Here is an 18,742-nt window from a genome sequence, read left to right on the forward strand (position 1 = left end):
GCAAATCTGAACCAATCAGCCAAAATCGTTAAAACATTTATGTTCAGCAGCAAAACTGCATGTCTAGCACAAAAGTGCTCTATGTTGGATAATGTAATTCTGTGAAGTAAGTGTAATTCAAGACACATTCCACTATTCCAAACATGTGGATTTTTATAAGGAAGGGCACTTCTAGTCCAAGGGGAAAAGATCAAGTTACTTACCTTCGGTAACACCTTATCTGGTAGAGACTATCTAGCCACAGATCCCTTACCTTAGAATTATCCACTAGGCGTCAGACTGGATCCTGAAATTCTTGAGCAGTACCCCTTCGCACTGGTAGCTAGCGCCGTTCAGCTCAATGTCCGCTCCTGAAGTGATTCATGCGATGCTAATATAGGCAACGTACCAACGTGCTATTATCCGCTCTTTTCGCAATGTTTCCATGCAAGAAGCACGGAGACACAAAGAATGCTGCTGATGAGCTGGTATGCACGACTAAGGGCCTCATAAGCGTGACCCTATGTAGTAATCAGTTTGCCTCGAGCTGCCCAGGAGGAAACGTGCCCGTCACGGAGGACCCACTCGCGCCCTATGGGCTCCTCTGGCCTGGAAAGGGGGAGCGAGGAGACTGAGGGAGCTGTCGAGGACACCATGTGGACAGACACACCGGATCTGTTCCGGACCGAAGGTGTACACCTTGGAACCCCCCCCCCCCCCTCGTCAGGCCCTGTGCGGTCTGTTGGGCCCATCCTGGAATAATGTGATTGTGTGTAGGGGCTGTTGGGGCAGCTGTTGTGTGGGGTTAGGGTTATAAATGCTCCTGGGGAAGAAGTATGGGGTGGGGGAAGGTTGGGGAGATGGGGTATTATGTTGGTCTTAGACTGTTTGACCAAACAGCACGCATGCCTTCTCAAAAACAGCACACATGCATTCTCAGTTAGTCCCAGTCACACACTGTCATCACTGTCAATTCCGGCGCCAAGCATGAGACTGTGGCCTCACTAGGTCCACAAATGTCCTTGCACTCAGGCCTGGCCCAGTCGTTTTTCTGTCTGGATGGTGGCAGTTAAAGTACTGTCTTGGAATGTAAACTGACAGCTGGATTGCATTAAGAGGTCTGCCGTTCTTTGATATGGTAGGAGATTCCAGCCAGGGGTTCCTTATGTTTCAGGAAACTCACCTGTTGAGTACACACTGTCCCTTACTGTGATTCTTTGGGTACAATAGAGTATACCACGTAGGGTATATTAATTGCAATGTTTTTTTTTATTGTGTTGCTGACTGTTTTATGTTGCAATTGTTTATTAGGGGATGGGTCTTTAGCATGATTTAGATGCTGAACTGGGTGGGTGGAGGGTCTCATGTGAATTGTTTTTGACACCAAAACACAATAAATACTCCAATTGACCACGCAGTGGTAAGTGGTGCTAGTGAACTAGCTGTACCCGAAGTTGGTGATAGACGAAAAAGAAGGGGAAGGAAAACTCTCTAGTGAAAGGTTGTACCTAACCCAACCATGAATGTGGGGAAAAAACTAACTATTTTTGTTTTAATTACCCTCACACACCCTAGTGGTGTCATGCTTCATCATCGGATCATCCTGACCCCTACAAGTCAGGGTGGGCTCGACCACAGTGTTGGGAGCTCTTTTGATAGACAAGAGGCAAGGGGGTTTTACAGATAAAATACCTCAGGCAGATCCCCAGTTTCCCTTTATTCTTGGGTCTATCTGGGTAATTAAAATAATCGAAAATTGGGTCTTTGTTGGAGTATTATGGTCCTAAGACCATAGTGCGAACATGTTTCAGTCCGTAATGACCATGAAGGTCCTGGACTTTCTTCAGGGCAAATTTGACCCCCTATGTGAGGGAACTAAAGGATGGGATGTCCCTATCCTATCAGTGAAGTGAGGGCAGAGTAGCTGCTCCTTGTGTTATGTGAAAAGAATGTGTGCGTCATCTGCCAGACTCCATCTGTAAAGAAAAACTGGGACAAACACCATATAACATAGAAAAAAACGAACAAACTTGTAGCCGTGCTTTCTGCCCTAGTGGGGTGCAGTTGATACCGCATAGGTGAGCATGCCAGCAATTATGTGCATGCTTCTGTGTAGAGGTATCCATCCCTCATTGTGCCACTCAATACCACATCGCTGTGACATATCAATTATTATGTGACAGGCATTATGTAACAGTGGCGAATTTAATCGCATCCTAGCGTTATCAACGTAAATGTCTGACATACTAAAAACAGCATGCACCATGTGTAAAAAGTCTCAATTGCACCATGTGACCTATGACCTTCTAAAAGTTGACTGCTAGTGTAAAAAAGACATCTGTGGATCTTCACACAAACTCACACTTGTATCTCATGCACACCACTTTTCAATAATCATACTTTATCCAATTTGGGGAAGTGGACCTTTGCACGTGGGACCGGATACACAATGTGGGTGGTCCTGGGGGTAGTGTGAGAGGAAAAAGACCATGGTATATCTATTCAGTTGGCCGGATTAAGCTAAAGAGGTCTTTGATAAAATGACCATTGGTATGTAAAAGCCGCCGCAAACTAGAAAAGGAAGCGCCGGGCGTCAGACCCGAATGTAAACACTTACTTCAATTAAAGGAGTCATCCAGCATTCTAACCTATTTATGTTCCGGTCCACGGCTGACACAGCCCGAGTCGCTGGTTGTCAGCTTAAGTATTGTATTTGCGCTGTCAACAGCCGGGACCAAGGGGTCCCGCCCCAACATACGGAGGAAGTGACGCGCTGCGTTGAGGCGAGTGAGTCGCTGTGGGTGGGAAGATGCTGGGGATTGTAGTTTTCTGGTGGTTTAGTAGTTCAAAAATGACGATACTGGAAACTGAGGTATCCTTATATGAAAAATGGGCGCGAGTAACAGCGCTGCGATCAAACTCACATGAGTAGAGCGTGTGTTTTTAAATCATCGTGGTGAAAGCATTTATGAAGGTGGTTGGAAAATGAAATTAATGTATGCCCGAGTGCGCAACCATGTTATTTTGCGTGAATACCTGGCACGGGGAGGTCCAATGATAGAAGGACATGATATTGGAACTATTGTCATCAAGGCAAAATATGTAAAGCAGGCGGGATAGAGCAAATGAATGTCCCCATTGGTGCATTGAGGTTATGTCTGCTGACACTGGTCTAATCACTTACTCGAATATATAAAATGATAAACCACCTTATATGATATTACTGGAAGTGGTAACATTGCTTCCACATATAATATAGAATGGCCCAAAAGAGGTCTAGTGTTAGGGATTCACTATCCTTTAGTGTGTACAATGTTTGTGGTGCTTGTTAATCATATTGACTAGGGCTCAGATATTAGATGACGTTTATCCGTTGTCTTGGTCAAACCACAGATAAAGAATGACTACTTCTGTGATTAGTCGGACGCGGGAGTATACTGTGTTTATTTGTTAAGTTGGCTCCATGGTATACTGTCATTGAGTCCATTCTCATGGGTTTTCAATCGGTATAGCCAACGTTGTTCCCTGTCTAGGAGTCTCTTCTGCAGGTTGCTATCGGCCTTAACTTTTTCAATTATTGTCCATCGTTAGTCTGAGTCTTTATGCTGTTTCTCCACGTAATGTGATGTTAGTCTTGTAACTGTGACTGCACGTCTGATTGTGCTCCAGTGCTCGCTTATCCGGATCCTAAATTTACGGCTGGTCATGCCCACATAGGACAGTTCACAGGGGCATTTGATGAGGTAAATTACTGACTCTGAATTACAATTTGTGTGGGACCTCTGTTCCCACGGGGTACGTAATCCCTGTTCAAGAGTTTTGGTGTGTTCTGTGAACTCACAAGCCACACATGACCCACCTGGGTAGTGTTCCATTACCGGTGGAGGTTTCCACAACGTCAACTGATTATCACCTTTCGGTTTGCACGTGTCTGTATGGATAAGGCAGACCCTCCAGGATTTCGCGGTTTGCCGCGAAATCGGCACTTTTGTAAAAATGCCGCAATTTTTACAAAAGTGCCCGCGAAATCGGCACTATGTTCACTCGCAATGACATGATTCTGGTGTGAATCACCCTAGGTCCTTAGAAGCAAACTGAGCTCGCGCTGGAGGCGCGCGCTGGTATTTACCAGTCACGGAGGGGCCGCACATTCCAATGATGCAATCTTCAGGATTGCTGCTTAGGGACGAAAGCGCCAGCCTACCAAAGAACAGAATAGCAAAATAACACAAGACTGGGAAATAACGAGTCTGAAGTAGTTAGGTTACGACCAGATGCAACATGCTGAAAGAAAAATACTGAAATCAGAAGCCGTCTCTAGACTGTTCTCATTTTTAACCTCATAGCTGCTATTAAACATTCCTCCCCAGTGCTGCGCTGTCCATTAGAACTAGTGCTGAATGGACGTTCAATGGTCGTGCGCAGCACTGGGGAGGTAGTGCTGCCGTCGGCCAATGCACCGAGGCAGCACTTAAGGGGTTAAGGGAAATCTCGCCCCTAGTTTCTTGTGCATTCTTATGTTTGCAGGACACATTGGATGTTCGAGTTAACTGTGTACCTGAACGATTGTATGTTCCCAAAATACTGCAGATAACCTTTTTATTTCTATTCAGTAGACTCATCATACTGCGATTACTTGAATGTGCTTGTTGACATCATGCAAAGCTTACACTCTTGCAGAGGGAAAGATGTGAAGCCTAATGTTACTTTCTGCCGCGTGCCTCACATCGATAGTGCCGGTGCCGTAGCTTGCAAGCTCCTCAGAGGGTCACAAGCCGCTATTACACAATATCAATATAATGAACTTGGTCAGTATTACTTGAATAATCTTTGAGTGTGCACTGAAGGTGAACGAAGGAAGGCATGTGATGGACAGAGAATGTGCAAATGTGTGCTGGGATGTGTGTCTGCAGCAGGAGACCGACTCCTCGATAAGCTGGTTTTTTATTGCTCTCACCCTTGATGGACTAATGGCCAAACTTCCAAAGAGCACATGTATTTGGATTCAACCGGTGACAGGTTATTGGCAACTGGTGTCCCAGAGAGCCAACTTGCTTTCTCCGCCCTGCTAAGCACTCGTCTCCGGCCAGTTTTTACCAACACTGCAAGCACCTATTATTTTTTTGTCATTGTCTTTCCGTGGCACATTTAGTGGCACTTCCATTTTTCTAGCATTCATCTTAATACTGTGTGGAGTTTGTTTTGGGGCCCGCCGCACACTGGGCACGCGGCAAACCCCGGTTGCCATATTTATATTTTTTACAAATGTTTCTTGGTGGGCCCGCTGCGTGCCCAGTGTGTGGCGGGCCCTGGGGGGATTGCTTTTGGGGCATTTATTCATTAACATGTTTATGTCCTATATGTAGCCTTGAAGCCAAACAAAGTGTCTACATTGTAAAAAAAATCAAATATACATAGCTTCATGTTGTTAAATAACTAAAATAAAAAACTAAGATATCTGTGTTTGTTGTAGGGAAAATGGCCAAATAAAATGCCGCAAAATTGCCGCTAAATTTCCATGTTTGTGCCGCTAAATTTGCTAATCCATGCCCCTATATCCTGGGGGTCTGATAAGGGTGTCCCTCAGACTTAGGTTTCTTTTGAATGAGAACATAGGTTTCTCATATGTCAGATTATTTGATCTAAGTATGGGCCATTTTTGGTTGATTATTGTCTTCAAATCGTTTTAAGATGAATTGAATGTGGTGAAGCAGATCATATGTTGTGGTTGTGTCCTTTCTTGGGTTTCGAGGAGAGCCTCTCTTGGGGTATTCCGTGCGCTCTTCTTAGCTCTTTCAATGATTTTGACAGGGTAGTTCTTTTCTTTCAGTTTGTCTGTTAGTACTTGGGCTTCTTTTTTGTAATCTCAGAGTTCTGAGCAATTCCTTGAAATTCGTAGGAATTATCCCACCGGTAGGTTCTCCCTAAGGACTCGTGGGTGTGTTCTGTCGAATCTCAATAGGCTATTTTTGACGGTCAGTTTAGTGTAGAGAGAGCTGCTTAGTGTGCCGTCCCTGGCAGTTATATTGACGTCTAGAAAAGGGATTGTTTCTCTATCTTGTTCATGGTAAACCGCAGATGTGGATTTAGCCCATTGATCCAGTTGGTGAAACTCCCAAGGCTCTGATCCACACCCTTCCAGACCACCAGGATGTCATCAATATATCGGTACCATTTACAGATGTTGTTGGTGTATGGATTTGTGGTCCATGTGTGTAGGTCCTCGAAATGGCTCATGTATAGGCATGCAATGCTAGGGGCAAATGTACTGACCATAGATGTGCCATGGACTTGTAGATATAGTTGGTTCTCGAATTTGAAAAAATTCTCAGTGAGTGCCAATCGCATCAGAGTGATAACCCATTCAATGGGGGCGGTCCACTGCCAACCTCTTTCTTGGGGAGTTCTTTAACAACGTCAATGCTTTCTGTCTGGGGTATACTAGTGTACAATGCCTCGACGGCTAGGCATACCAAGTAGTATTCATTTGGGTCATACTCTATGTTTGTCAAGATGTTGAGGAGATGGTTAGTGTCCTGTACGTATGAAGTTATACGTCTGACCAGCGGGCAAAAGAACCAGTCTGTATATTTAGACAAAGGCTCCAGGAACGAATCTATCCCGGAGACAATAGGTCTACCTGGGGGAAGGGGTCTTTTGTAGATTTTTGGAATAGCATAGAACAGAGGTATCCGTGAATTCCCTTGATCCAGAAACCCATGTTCTTTCTTAGTAATCCATTCCCTTTCTAGGGCATCTGATGTCAAAGAGGAGATGGTTTTCTTGAGTTGTTGTGTCAGGTCTCGGCTGATCTTTTTGTAAAATTTGTTGTCGGCCAAGAGGATGAGGCATGCTGTCCTGTATGCAGTCGTACTGTGAATCACTGTTGCTCCCCCTTTGTCAGAGGGTTTAACAATTAATTCCGTCCTGTTCTTCAATTTTGTAAGGGCTGTACGTTCCTTTTTGCTTAAGTTGTTAAAGGTAATCTTACCAGTTGGAGTTCTTCTACTTCTTTTATAACCGTTTCCTCAAAAGCAAGCACCTCTGGGGGGCATCATGCATGATGGTGGGTAGAACGCCGGTTTGAGTCGCAAGTCAGTGTACTCACCATCTTTAGCAAGTTCTTCTTTGTCGTGGAAGAAAGTTTTGATTCTAATTTTTCTAAAGAATTCTCCCAGCTCGCATCGCAATTGAAATTTGTCAAGATGGGTAGTCGGAACGAATCCGAGGCCCTTTTCCAAGACCCCCATCTCATCACTAGTAAGGGTTGAGTTCGGGAGGTTCACTACTAGTCCCTCATTGTGCTTGTCCCCGGTTGTTGTTGGCCCCTTGAGGAAATATAATTTTTGATCGAGTAGTGTTCCCCAGCGAGTACCCCACCGTCTCTATGTACTAGCTTACAGTGCATGTAATTTCCCTCCTGTGCCAGTTACGAAGACGCAAATACATTTGCGTCCATCTTTAACATGTCCTCTTTCAGATCCGCCATGAACGGATTGAATATTAAGTTCCTATATATACCGTGCCACCGTCTTTTTGTGGTGCACTTTGCACGTTTTTCAGCTCTGGCGAAGTAGGCCCAGATTATGCCATTGAGCCTTTTCCGAGTTCTTTCCTGTTTCCTGACTCCGAGGGCCTCAGCCCAGGCTACCTCTGTACCAGTGACCCCCACCTTACTCCTTGCGCGGCTCCGGCGCATAGCCTAGCCTCTGCCTGCCAAGACTGCATTCAACCTTCGAATTATCTGCTCCACTCCTCGAAAATACATTCCTGTCTCGTAGCTTAAGTAAACATCCTCCCAGCTGCAGGAGCAGAGGGCCCGGTCCTTCTGTCTCCATGCAAGTAATTCATAGACTCCGTTGCCATGGTAGGCCCATGCCCCCTCACCTAGCAGGCCGACACGTAGACACATGTACACGCACTCACAACCAGTATAGTGTAGTCTTCGCCCGAAAGACTTTTTCCCTTCCAGATATTGCAGTTCCTTAAACATATGATATCAGATACGATTTGGGATTAGGTTGATCTGACATCCTAGACTTATGTCTACACTTACACGACTTATGTCTACCCCTGTAGTGCTAAATGTCAAGTCCCCTTCGCCCTCCAGTTATACGTCAGACTCACGTCAAGCTGCTGCGCGCGCATCTCTGCCATATATTTCTGCTGACATTGCAGGATTCTCTTATGGATCCACCTACTTGTGACCTCATGATAAGTGACGTTTCTAGTACACGCCTATTGTAATGCCTTTTTCATGACGTTTCCATGTTTTATCTCTTCTTTTCCAGTTGTTACGCCTACTACATGCTCATACATTGTAATGCATTGACTATATATATGTACTTCTGTAAACAATATGTTGTCTGTCTGTCCCTTCCTGAACCTGCGTGGTGATGGAATGGTTATGCCACCTTGGCTCGAGCCAATAACCCAATTCCTTTTACAGGAATAAAACCCTTTTGAGTTAACCTCAATACCCCGGATTTTGCCTCTTATTTCTCTGAGTTATTCTTATTGATTATTGATTATAAATTATGTATTGGTAATCGATTTTACCACACCCTGGAGTTGCTCCTTGTGTTGGTCCTGGCCTGTCTTCCTCCCATTGTACTCTTCTGTTGCCCAGTCGTCCTCGTTTGCCTCTTCTTCCGCCCTGCCATAAAAAATGTTGATTATATTCAGGTTGGAAGTAGGGACCCGCCGGATATTGTTGTGGGCCCTGGTATGGGACTGGGCCAAATGGGCCTTGCAATGGATACATCTGGGGGTGTCCGTATCTCTGGTAATAGCTGCCTAGTTGTGGTCTTCTTGGTTTATTGTGCCAACTCCTGTAAGAGCCATCACTGGACCAATCAACTTGCTCTGAATCGGATGATCCGGACTGGCCACTCCGTGAAGATCCGCTATCAGTCAGTTCAGTTCAGTTCTCTTGTCCCTTATAATTGTCCTTTATGTAGGGATATATTTTCTCGTGGCTGAATTTTTTAAGGTCTTTTTGTAGCTTGGAGATTTTGTTCTGCATTAGGAAGTCTTTATGTTCCGTGATCTCTTTGTTCACCTCTTCAAGTTTCTTTTACTAGAGTGTCAATTTGATTTCTGTAAGTAGGTGGTCCTCACTGGTTTTAATTTTTATTAGTATTGCATCTGAAAGGCGCTTGGTCGTATTGATTATCAGGATTAGCCAATCCCTTGAGCAGCGCCATGCGATCAGTGACCATTCCTTTTTAAATTGGGGATCATCCAGAAATATCCGGGGTGCGTTCATGACCAACAAGCCTGCTGGTGCTGCATTCCCCCAGAGGTATTCTGTCATGATGGCTCCGTGTAGAAGGATTCTCATCTGGCAGCACTTACGTTCTTTTACCTCATCCCAGTTCTGTGCTTGGGATAGGCTTTGGCTGATGTTAGTATCCAGTAGTAGGGACGGACCTGCTAGAATGTCAGACACCACGTCATCTGTGTAACCAATTCCCAATTGTTCAGCCATGGCAGTGATGAGATGTATGTGTGTAAAGACGATATAATGATCGTGATTACAAGAAACTAAAAAACGCAGGTGCTATGCTATTTCTGCGGTGTATGAGAATCCAATTGGATCTAAAAACAATGAGGTATTTGAACCCACAGCTGTGCGCTGCTCAAAATGGATCAACACATTACGGTGCTGGGAAGAAACCCAATACCTAGAGGGTTTTGGAGAGGTAATTATAACCGGAGTATATCCTCCCCAAGTAGTAACGAAACACAAAAAATACTCCAATTGAACACACAGTGGTCAGTGGTGCTAGTGAACTAGTTGTACCAGAAGTTGGTGACAGACAAAAAAGAAGGGGAAGGAAAACTCTCTAGTGAAAGATTGTACCTAACCCAACCATGAATGTGGGGAAAAAACTATTTTTGTTTTAATTACCCTCACACACCCTTCATCATCGGGTCACCCTGATCCCTACAAGTCAGGGTGTGCTTGACCACAGTGTTGGGAGCTCTTTTGATAGACAAGAGGCAAGGGGGTTTTACAGATAAAATACCTCAGGAAGATCCCCAGTTTCCCTTTATTCTTGGGTCTGTCTGGGTAATTAAAATAATCTAAAATTGGGTCTTTGTTGGAGTATTATGGTCCTAAGACCCTAGTGCTGACATATTTCAGTCCGTAATGGCCATGAAGGTCCTGGACTTTCTTCAGGGCAAATTTGTCCCCCTATGTGAGGGAACTAAAGGATGAGATGTCCCTATCCTATCAGTGAAGCTCCTTGTGTTATGTGAAAAGAATGTGTGCGTCATCTGCCAGACTCCATCTGTAAAGAAAAACAGGGACAAACTTCATATAACATAGAAGAACACGAACTGACTTGTAGCCGTGCTTTCTGCACCAGTGGGGTGCAGTGGATACCGCATAGGTGAGCATGCCAGCAATTATGTGCATGCTTCTGTGTAGAGGTATCCACCCCTCATTGTGCCACTCAATACCACATCGCTGTGACATATCAATTATTATGTGACAGGCATTATGTAACAGTGGCGAATTTAATCGCATCCTAGCGTTAAAAGCGTAAATGTCTGACATACTAAAAACAGCATGCACCATGTGTAAAAGGTCTCAATTGCACCATGTGGCGTATGACCTTCTAAAAGTTGACTGCTAGTGTAAAAAAGACATCTGTGGATCTTCACACAAACTCACACTTGTATCTCATGCACACAATTTTTCAATAATCATGCTTTACCCAATTTGGGGAAGTTGACCTTTGCACGCAGGACCGGATACACATAATCATGCTTTACCCAATTTGGGGAAGTTGACCTTTGCACGCAGGACCGGATACACAATGTGGGTGGTCCTGGGGGTAGTGTGAGAGGAAAAAGACCATGGTATATCTATTCAGTTGGCCTTATTACGCTAAAGGGGTCTTTGATAAAATGACCGTTGGTATGTAAAAGCCACCGCAATCTAGAAAAGGAGGCGCCGGGCGTAGTGCCGAATCTAAACACTTCAATTAAAGGAGTCACCCAGCATTCTAACCTATTTAGATTCCGGTCCTCGGCTGACGCAGCCCGAGTCGCTGGTTGTCAGTCAGCTCAAGTATTGTAATCTTGCAGTCAGGGCTGTCTAACGATCATGCAGGGCAGCATCTATGGAACCCCATAAAACCAATCGGCACATATGGCCCTAACGTGGATGACCCGGAGTTTTTCACAAATGTTTGGTGTCAAATCCATACACTGTCACCTATAAATATTGTGTGGCTGGCAGACATCAATACTTATCTAGACCCCGAAATGGATTGATCAACTGCACAGAGTGGCATGGTGCTGGAGTTGTGAGGGCGGGAGTAGAAAAGTATGGGCTAGAGGATATTGCAGGCTACATCACCCGGGCCAGTGTAAGGGCACATTTACTTCATTGCTGTCCAGACTCGATTACTGGTTGATATCCTGGGATCTGTGCACGTGGGCGAAGGAAATCACACACATGCCTAAGACACTCTCAGACCATGCATTAGTACTGCTATGGTTATCGCTTCCAACAATGAGTAATGCCCCACATACATGGAGATTGCATACAACAGCACTGTTTGACATGGTATTCAGAGAAGAGCTTAAATTGGATATAATAAACTATTTTGCGACTAATGAGGGGCCAGTAGAAAGTAGTGGTTTAAACTAACAATTAGGGGAATATGCATCAGTATGCAGGCTGGGGTCCTAAAGACCATTCGCACACAGTTTCTATATGGGAACTTGAAGGGGAGTATGATATCACTGCCTAAACATGCCACGCTGACCCGCATTAGAGAATGCCTCACCAAATTTCACTATCTAGCGGCAGAAGAAGTAGAGTTCTTATCTAAAGGACATGTAGCCCGGGCTTATAGTGTGGGGGGGCGCCCTGGCCACAGCCTGGCTGAGAGACTACACACACCAAAAGAGAGACCATATAGTTAAGATAGCTTCTCCAGAGGCTGTGAACACTGGGATATGCCCTCCATAGTGGCAGCATTTAAACAGTTTTACGTTGGCCTACACAGCAGTCACATGTCAGCTACAGTAGAGAAAGTTAGGTCCTATCTAGACGACATGGCACTGGCATTGCTATCCAGTGGGCAGCGAGAATATTTATTGCATTCCATAATGGTTTAAGAAGTCAAGGTCATAATATGCAAGCTCCCTTACGGGAAGGTACCGGGTATAGATGGCCTACCTAGAGAGTTCTTCAAAGGGTACGCAGAACTTCTGTCCCCACATCTTCCTGCTGTGCACGCAGCGCAACATGAAAAACAGTAACCCCCAACTGTGCGAAGCGTGGATAGTAGCCTTGTTAAAACCAAAGACTGCTTTCCCTCAGTAAAATAGACTCAAATATTTTAGCTAAGATAATAGCGACCTGGCTGTAGCCTCTGCTTCCCAACTAGGTTTTACCAGACCAGTCAGGATTCATTCCATTCAGATCACCCCACATAACCTGTGCACCTTATCTGCCTTATTACTTCAGGTAGTCCCTACCAGCAACGGCAGCTCTATTAGACGCAGTGACTGAATTGGACTGCATTGAATGGGGTTATATGTTTACGGTCATGTTAAGGATGGGGATCCCGGAGGCCTTTCTGCGCAGGATGCAAGTCCTATATACAAACCCAATAGCCTGTACGTGCATTAATAGACACACGTCAGACGCATTCCCAATTGGCAGAGGCATGAGGCAGGAGTGCCCTCCATCACCTCTCTTATTTGCACTCATGGTAAACCCGCTAGCCTGCGTCATACGTGAGATACATGCTGCATCAGCATTAAACTATGACCCCTTAGCATATCACTAAATGGAGATGACATGTTATTGTATATTAGAGATCCTGTCACACGGTGATTTTTGAGTATGTGTGATTTGATCACTTTTCAGGCCAAGTATAAACTGTTGAAATCAGTTATATTTCCTCTAACACCCAGCACCCCAGAATGCCCTCTTGAGTTCCAGCAAGTGTAAATTACAGACCTGGTCAAATACTTGGGTGTATGGACTCACAGGGAACCTGAATTGGTAGTGTGATACAAGTATAGCCGGGTCATTGCAACTGTAGAAGAGCAAGTCGGTAGGTGAGTGAGGCTATCACTATTACTGGCAGATAGGATTGCTATTCTAAAAAAGGTGGTCTTACCCAAATTTCTATATCTATTTATCAACATACCCATAGTGTTGCAGTTATATTGTTTTTCCAAGACACACTGTTGAAACTGGTATGGGACGGGAAATAGCCCAGAATCAGTTGGGACATTCTCACAAAGCCATATACGCACAGTGGATCCAAAGCGCCTGATTTTCATCTTTACTATTTATGTACGCAGCACTCTTTGCACATTATTGGTATGCACCATCTGAACATGTGCCCCATGTTGCAGTGGAACATGATTACACATATCCCACTCCACTTAGGGCCCCACTGCCTTACAAGAGAGAGCACGCTCTGAAATTAATAAAGTATACTCCACAACAACAGCCTGACGCGCTCTAGGTAAACGGGTCTAGCATGACAGTGTGACTCCGTTAGACGATACTAGGCTCAAAACACTAACACAAAAACTGATATGGTGTTAGAACGAGTCGATTTTGATCCAAAAGTGTGCTTTTTGGGATGGGTAAAGATTCTATTACCTGCCAAGCAAAAATTTGTATTGGTGGCTTTCTTGCTGGTTAAAAGAAGAATAGCGCTTCCTTGGGGTTTTCGTGTAAGTTCAACCAAAAATAATTTGTTGTTGTATATGACACACTGTATATCTCAATTGGAACTCTATGCTGGGGAGCTAACAAGGGTCTCAAGACATTTGGAGTCCTCTCTTCTTGCAGCCCCAGCTGGGCCATAGTCGAAGATGACTTTGCAAGACTGGTGGAGTACTATGTAATATATCAAGATGCATGCTGTACCTTTGGAATGCTAATGTAGGTGTATCTCTTACATGTATGTGGGACCTTCGTGAGGGTACTGTTGAACTTTGTTGTGGTGTTTTTCTGTACATTGATAAAATACCATAAATAAAATACATAAATAAAATAAACCAGCATTGGCATAGCCAAAAGGTCTCGCCTTTCGGACCTGCTGGTTTGGCAGTGCATTTGGGCGATGCTCTTCAGCACTGGCAAGATACTGTGTAGCAGGGGCAGAAGAAAAAAAACATTAAGTGTATGTATGCTAAGCGTGTATTTCATGACATAACTTAAACCCACTCTGATCCTCTGAAAGTTACAAGATAGGGCGACACTGGCTTTTGAGCATGGGACATGAAACCCAACACTGAGAATGATTCACAGTAGAAAGGCAAGCTTTGTGTGCATCCCTAGAAATAAACCTTTCAAGCTGGAGCTCTGAAAATAATATGCTAATCTTAATGTGAAATGAGTGAAACTTTTTCTCTCATCTAGAAAAGGTACCAAAATAAAAACAAAGTGGGTGTAGGCACGTATGTTTAATACAAAACAAAACCAGATCTTAAGGTTATCTGCGGTCTTGGAGCACAAACAACATTATTTTACCTCACTGTCTAAGTATTGTGTTCTACCGACATGACTGTACAGCATCTTTAATTTTGGGGAGTGAATAATTAAAGATAGGCTCACAGACAATTAAGAGAGATCAAGGGAGGCAAAACGTCACAGTAAAACAACATTGTGAAAGAGCATTGAATTGCAACCATACAATCGGCCCCTAGAGGGCAAACCACATGAATAATGCATTATACATTTTTCGGCCTTCCGGGCTTTCTACAAGGTTATCATGCACAAGGCCCATAGAGAGCAAATCACTCCCGGCTGCAGAGCAAAATCTCTGCCCATGGGAGAGCTTGAAAATGCATTGGGAGGCAGGGAAGGTGATGATTTTGAACCCCCCCCCCCACCAAACTTAGGGTGAGGACCTGCGCCGTGCTGAACAATTTGGCGGTGGTCATGTCGCCCTGGGACCTCAACAGGCCGAGATATGGACGAAAAGGCATTTTAAAATCAAGGCCCCACAAAGCATTATGTGGCGAGTTTGCAGCAAGAAGTGAATTTATAGTTGTGCCTCTACTGCTGTGCGGGGGAGAGCCCCAGTGATATTTCCTTGTTTTTTTTAGAACACAGTAACGCATATACCAAAACAGTCAATGCTAGTTCTCTAATAAGAAGTGACACCATGACAAGCACACTCTTATCAATCTGCGCCCACTTTTTAGAAATATTCTTTGTGAGGAGATAAGAACAATAATTACAGCCCTGTTTACAGAGGAAGTCCGGAGTAAGAGCGGCAGGCGTGGTAGCGACTGGATGCCTTTAAACTGTCACGACAGAGACGAGCTGGAAAGGAATAAAAAAAATAGTCCCTGACATGATTACATGAGTATTTGTATAGCGCACAGTCACTCTAGGGCAGAGGTCTTCAAACTTTTTTACTCTGAGCCCCCCTAAGCAAAATGTTTTGAGGTCGGGCCCCCCTCCAAAACTTTATGGCAAGGATTGGGGAGCGGGAGGGACATGGCTGCGTGCAGGGAGCGGGGCTTATGAGATGATTTCAGGAATACTTTTTCTATAGCTTATGAACCACACCAAATATGAGACTTATAAAACAGCAAATGCATCAAACAAAAACCGATATCCCAAACAAAATGCTCCCCATAATTGGGGTGTTGTGAGCCCCTCACACTCTTTGACCCCAATGCAACTATATTTGCTGCACTAATGATAACTGCAGTCCTGAGTAACAGGCTACCTCCTCTGCCTCTTTTACCTCCTCCCCACCATGATGGATCATCACCTCTGACCTATGCTTGAAAGGACAATACGCTCCTATGCCCCTTTTTTTAAAGGTAGACAGTCATTATTGTGATGCAGTGGGCCCCCCAAATTCCTGGGCCCAAGTCCTTCTGCATCTGCATCTACTCCTTTATGATAACCAGCAGTGGCCACTTACACACTTGGCAGCAGTACCAGCTTCACTAATGTCGCTTTAAAAAAAAAAACTTAATTGTCCCCTTCGTTGGGGTATCTCTCTAAAGAAGCGGTCTCTGGCCATTTGTAAACATTTGCATAGAGTGCTCACTATTCTGGGCCTTCTCTTTGACAATATCTATGAATCTCGATCCTTTCCTCTGTCTTCTAGACCATTTCTGTGAGGCCCCAAGGATCGAGAGGATTAGGGCTCTGCATCTGAATGTGACCCTACTGGCCTTCTAGCAGCCACCCCATGGACTCAGCATTCACACAAAAAACTTCCCCTGAATGGTTAATACTGACTTTGACATGCCTGTGCCTGAAATTGAAGTGGGTGGTGGTAGTGCAGAAAGTTAAAAAAGAAACCAGCCTTCTTACCAGTCATTAATTGATTGAGTCACTTAAAGCCAGGGCCACTGGAATTATGAGTTTCTGCAGCAGCAGCGCTTTCCACATAATTATCAGTTTACCGCATTTGCTACATAATCTCCAGATTTCAATGGCAAAAAACTTGATTCTAGCTCAAACGGAACAAAAGTTACATAAAGCGTGACAAAGTGTTCTGGAGCAGTGGAAGGCCCTTTGCAAAGACTGGTAATGTTGTAGTTGCTTACTGCTGTATTTGGGTGTTAAACTGGTACTAATGAGTTGAAATATTTCCCTTGACAGCGTTACCGTGAGTTAAAATGACAAAATATTGAAGTAATGCTAACTACAAAATGTGGCTCATTGTGCCGCATAATTTACCCTTTCTTGCTGGATAATTTAGTCAAACCTGACGCATAATTGTGTTCTCTTCTGCTGAATAATTCCAGTGGATCTGCTTAAAGCTTTATGGTGGCAAAGATCTATTCTTTTTAAGATGTAATGTAACAGAGTTATCAGCTAGGATCTGGAATAGTGGAGACACTTACAAAAATGTCTGCATTAGATACAGTTTGATTACTTACTACTAAAAAGTATATTTTGTAAGAACTTGTTTTATCTCAATCACTGCATCATTTTGCAGCAGTCTAGCTTAGAGTATGTAAATACTGTTTAAAATTATGACTTACATATTCACAGTGCTTTCTGCCACAGCTGGGACTCCTTAGCACTATAAACAGGGCAATTGGAATTATGCGGCAGGAGAAGGCCAAATTATGCAGCATGGTTGACTAAATTCTGCAGCAAGCAAAGGCGAATTATGCTGCATATTTTCTGATAGCATTGCTGCACTATTTTGCTATTTTTACACTTGTTAACATTGTGCTGGCCTTTATTACCCCTCATAAGTACCACATTAACACCCGCATATAGCAATAAACAACAGAAAGGTGACCAGTCAACCTTTAGAAAGGGCCTTCCACTGTGAGGTAACATGTTTTGCTGCATTTTTTAATCTGCAAATTATGCAGCAGACGATGGATTATGTGGCAAATGCGGGAAAACCATAACTATGCGCTGTAAGTTCAGGGTGAGCGTGAAAGTGAAGGGTGAGAATGAGGACTGAGTTGTCTGAAAGCAGGGTGAATTCCCAGACACTTGAAGTTAATCAGCATGTTATTGGCGGGGCGTAGGGTTTCAGATACAAGTTAAACTATTGCTATTATGGAATTAATCAGGGATTCGAGGGTGAAGGAAATAAATAATGTGCTGATTCTGCAACAAACTTCCAGTCTTATGATTAGGGTTGCCAGCTCAATATTTTGATGTTGAAGATGGCACATAAATAAACAGTCACCTAAAGCCCTATTTTCAGCACTTATCTGTGCGTTCTTCGAAAAGCAAATATAAAGTACTTTTACATGTGTTCTAGGGCTGCCTGAATGATTTATGACTGAAAATAAAAGGGACAGAAAGTCACATTACAAATGAATACATACTTTTTTCTTTAAGACCCTATTTAGTGTCAAAGCAAGGTCTTTGCAGGCTCTTTAAACATACATGGCTGGCATTTTTTCTATTGGCAACCCTTTTTTGTATTACTTTTCATGAAATGCATTTTCACACTACAGCAATAAGGTTAAAATGCAAATGTAAGGAATAGGCAGAGTCGGGGCCCAGGGGGTACTGGAAAAAAAAAAACTAAGCTTAGGTAACCAGTTTCCAAATGTATGGAAATGGTCTTTAACACCTTGGCTGCTATGGCTTTTCCCCTCCTGTGCTGGGTGACTTTGAATACCATTGTTTCATGACGAGCTCAGCTCGTCATAAGCACAGCTCCACTGTGCCTCATGATGAGCTGAGCTCGTCATGAGCAGCGAAGGGGTTAAAAAACCGTGAAAAACTCGGCTGTGCTGGAGTCTTAATAAGACTCCAGGCACTGTCCAGCCGAGCCCCCAGCAGCACACCCACTGACCTCTGGCTCCGGGGCACTCTGAGGCCTTGAGAGAAAATGAAGACAGCCTGGAAATCCAGCAAATAAACATCGCTGCACTTCCAGACGTCATCATTTACATGTGCTTGGAGAGGCCTTTGCGCCCCCCTCGGAACCCATCGACGCCCCCCCAGGGGGGCGCGCCCCACAGTTTGAAGAACTGTGCTCTAGGGTATCTTGACACTGAATATCAGAAGTTTATTGTTACTCAACTTAATGGTACTTTTTTTGTCAACCTCAGAAAGACTAAAGGCTGAGTCGACATGCCGGGATTTTAACCTGTAACCATGAGGTCAAACACAGACCTCTACAGTGGAAGCATTAGTCCACTAACCCACCGGACGCGGCTGGTGGCTTGACATGAACAGATAAGCACTAAAGTGGAATACTACCAGTAGTTGGGAGTAAACAAAAGACAAAAAGGAGGGACAAAGAGGAGGGATCAACCA

At 44.2% G+C, this 18,742-nt stretch overlaps 1 protein-coding gene across 1 annotated transcript in view; it reads right to left on the bottom strand.

Moving 5' to 3' along the window:
* RNF34 (ring finger protein 34) overlaps positions 1-18,742 on the bottom strand; it is a 234,934-nt gene that overhangs the window by 37,499 nt on the left and 178,693 nt on the right. The gene's annotated exons all lie outside the window — the stretch shown is intronic.

Source organism: Lissotriton vulgaris, unplaced genomic scaffold (assembly GCF_964263255.1).
Source record: "Lissotriton vulgaris unplaced genomic scaffold, aLisVul1.2 SCAFFOLD_1442, whole genome shotgun sequence".
Lineage (NCBI taxonomy): Eukaryota > Metazoa > Chordata > Amphibia > Caudata > Salamandridae > Lissotriton > Lissotriton vulgaris.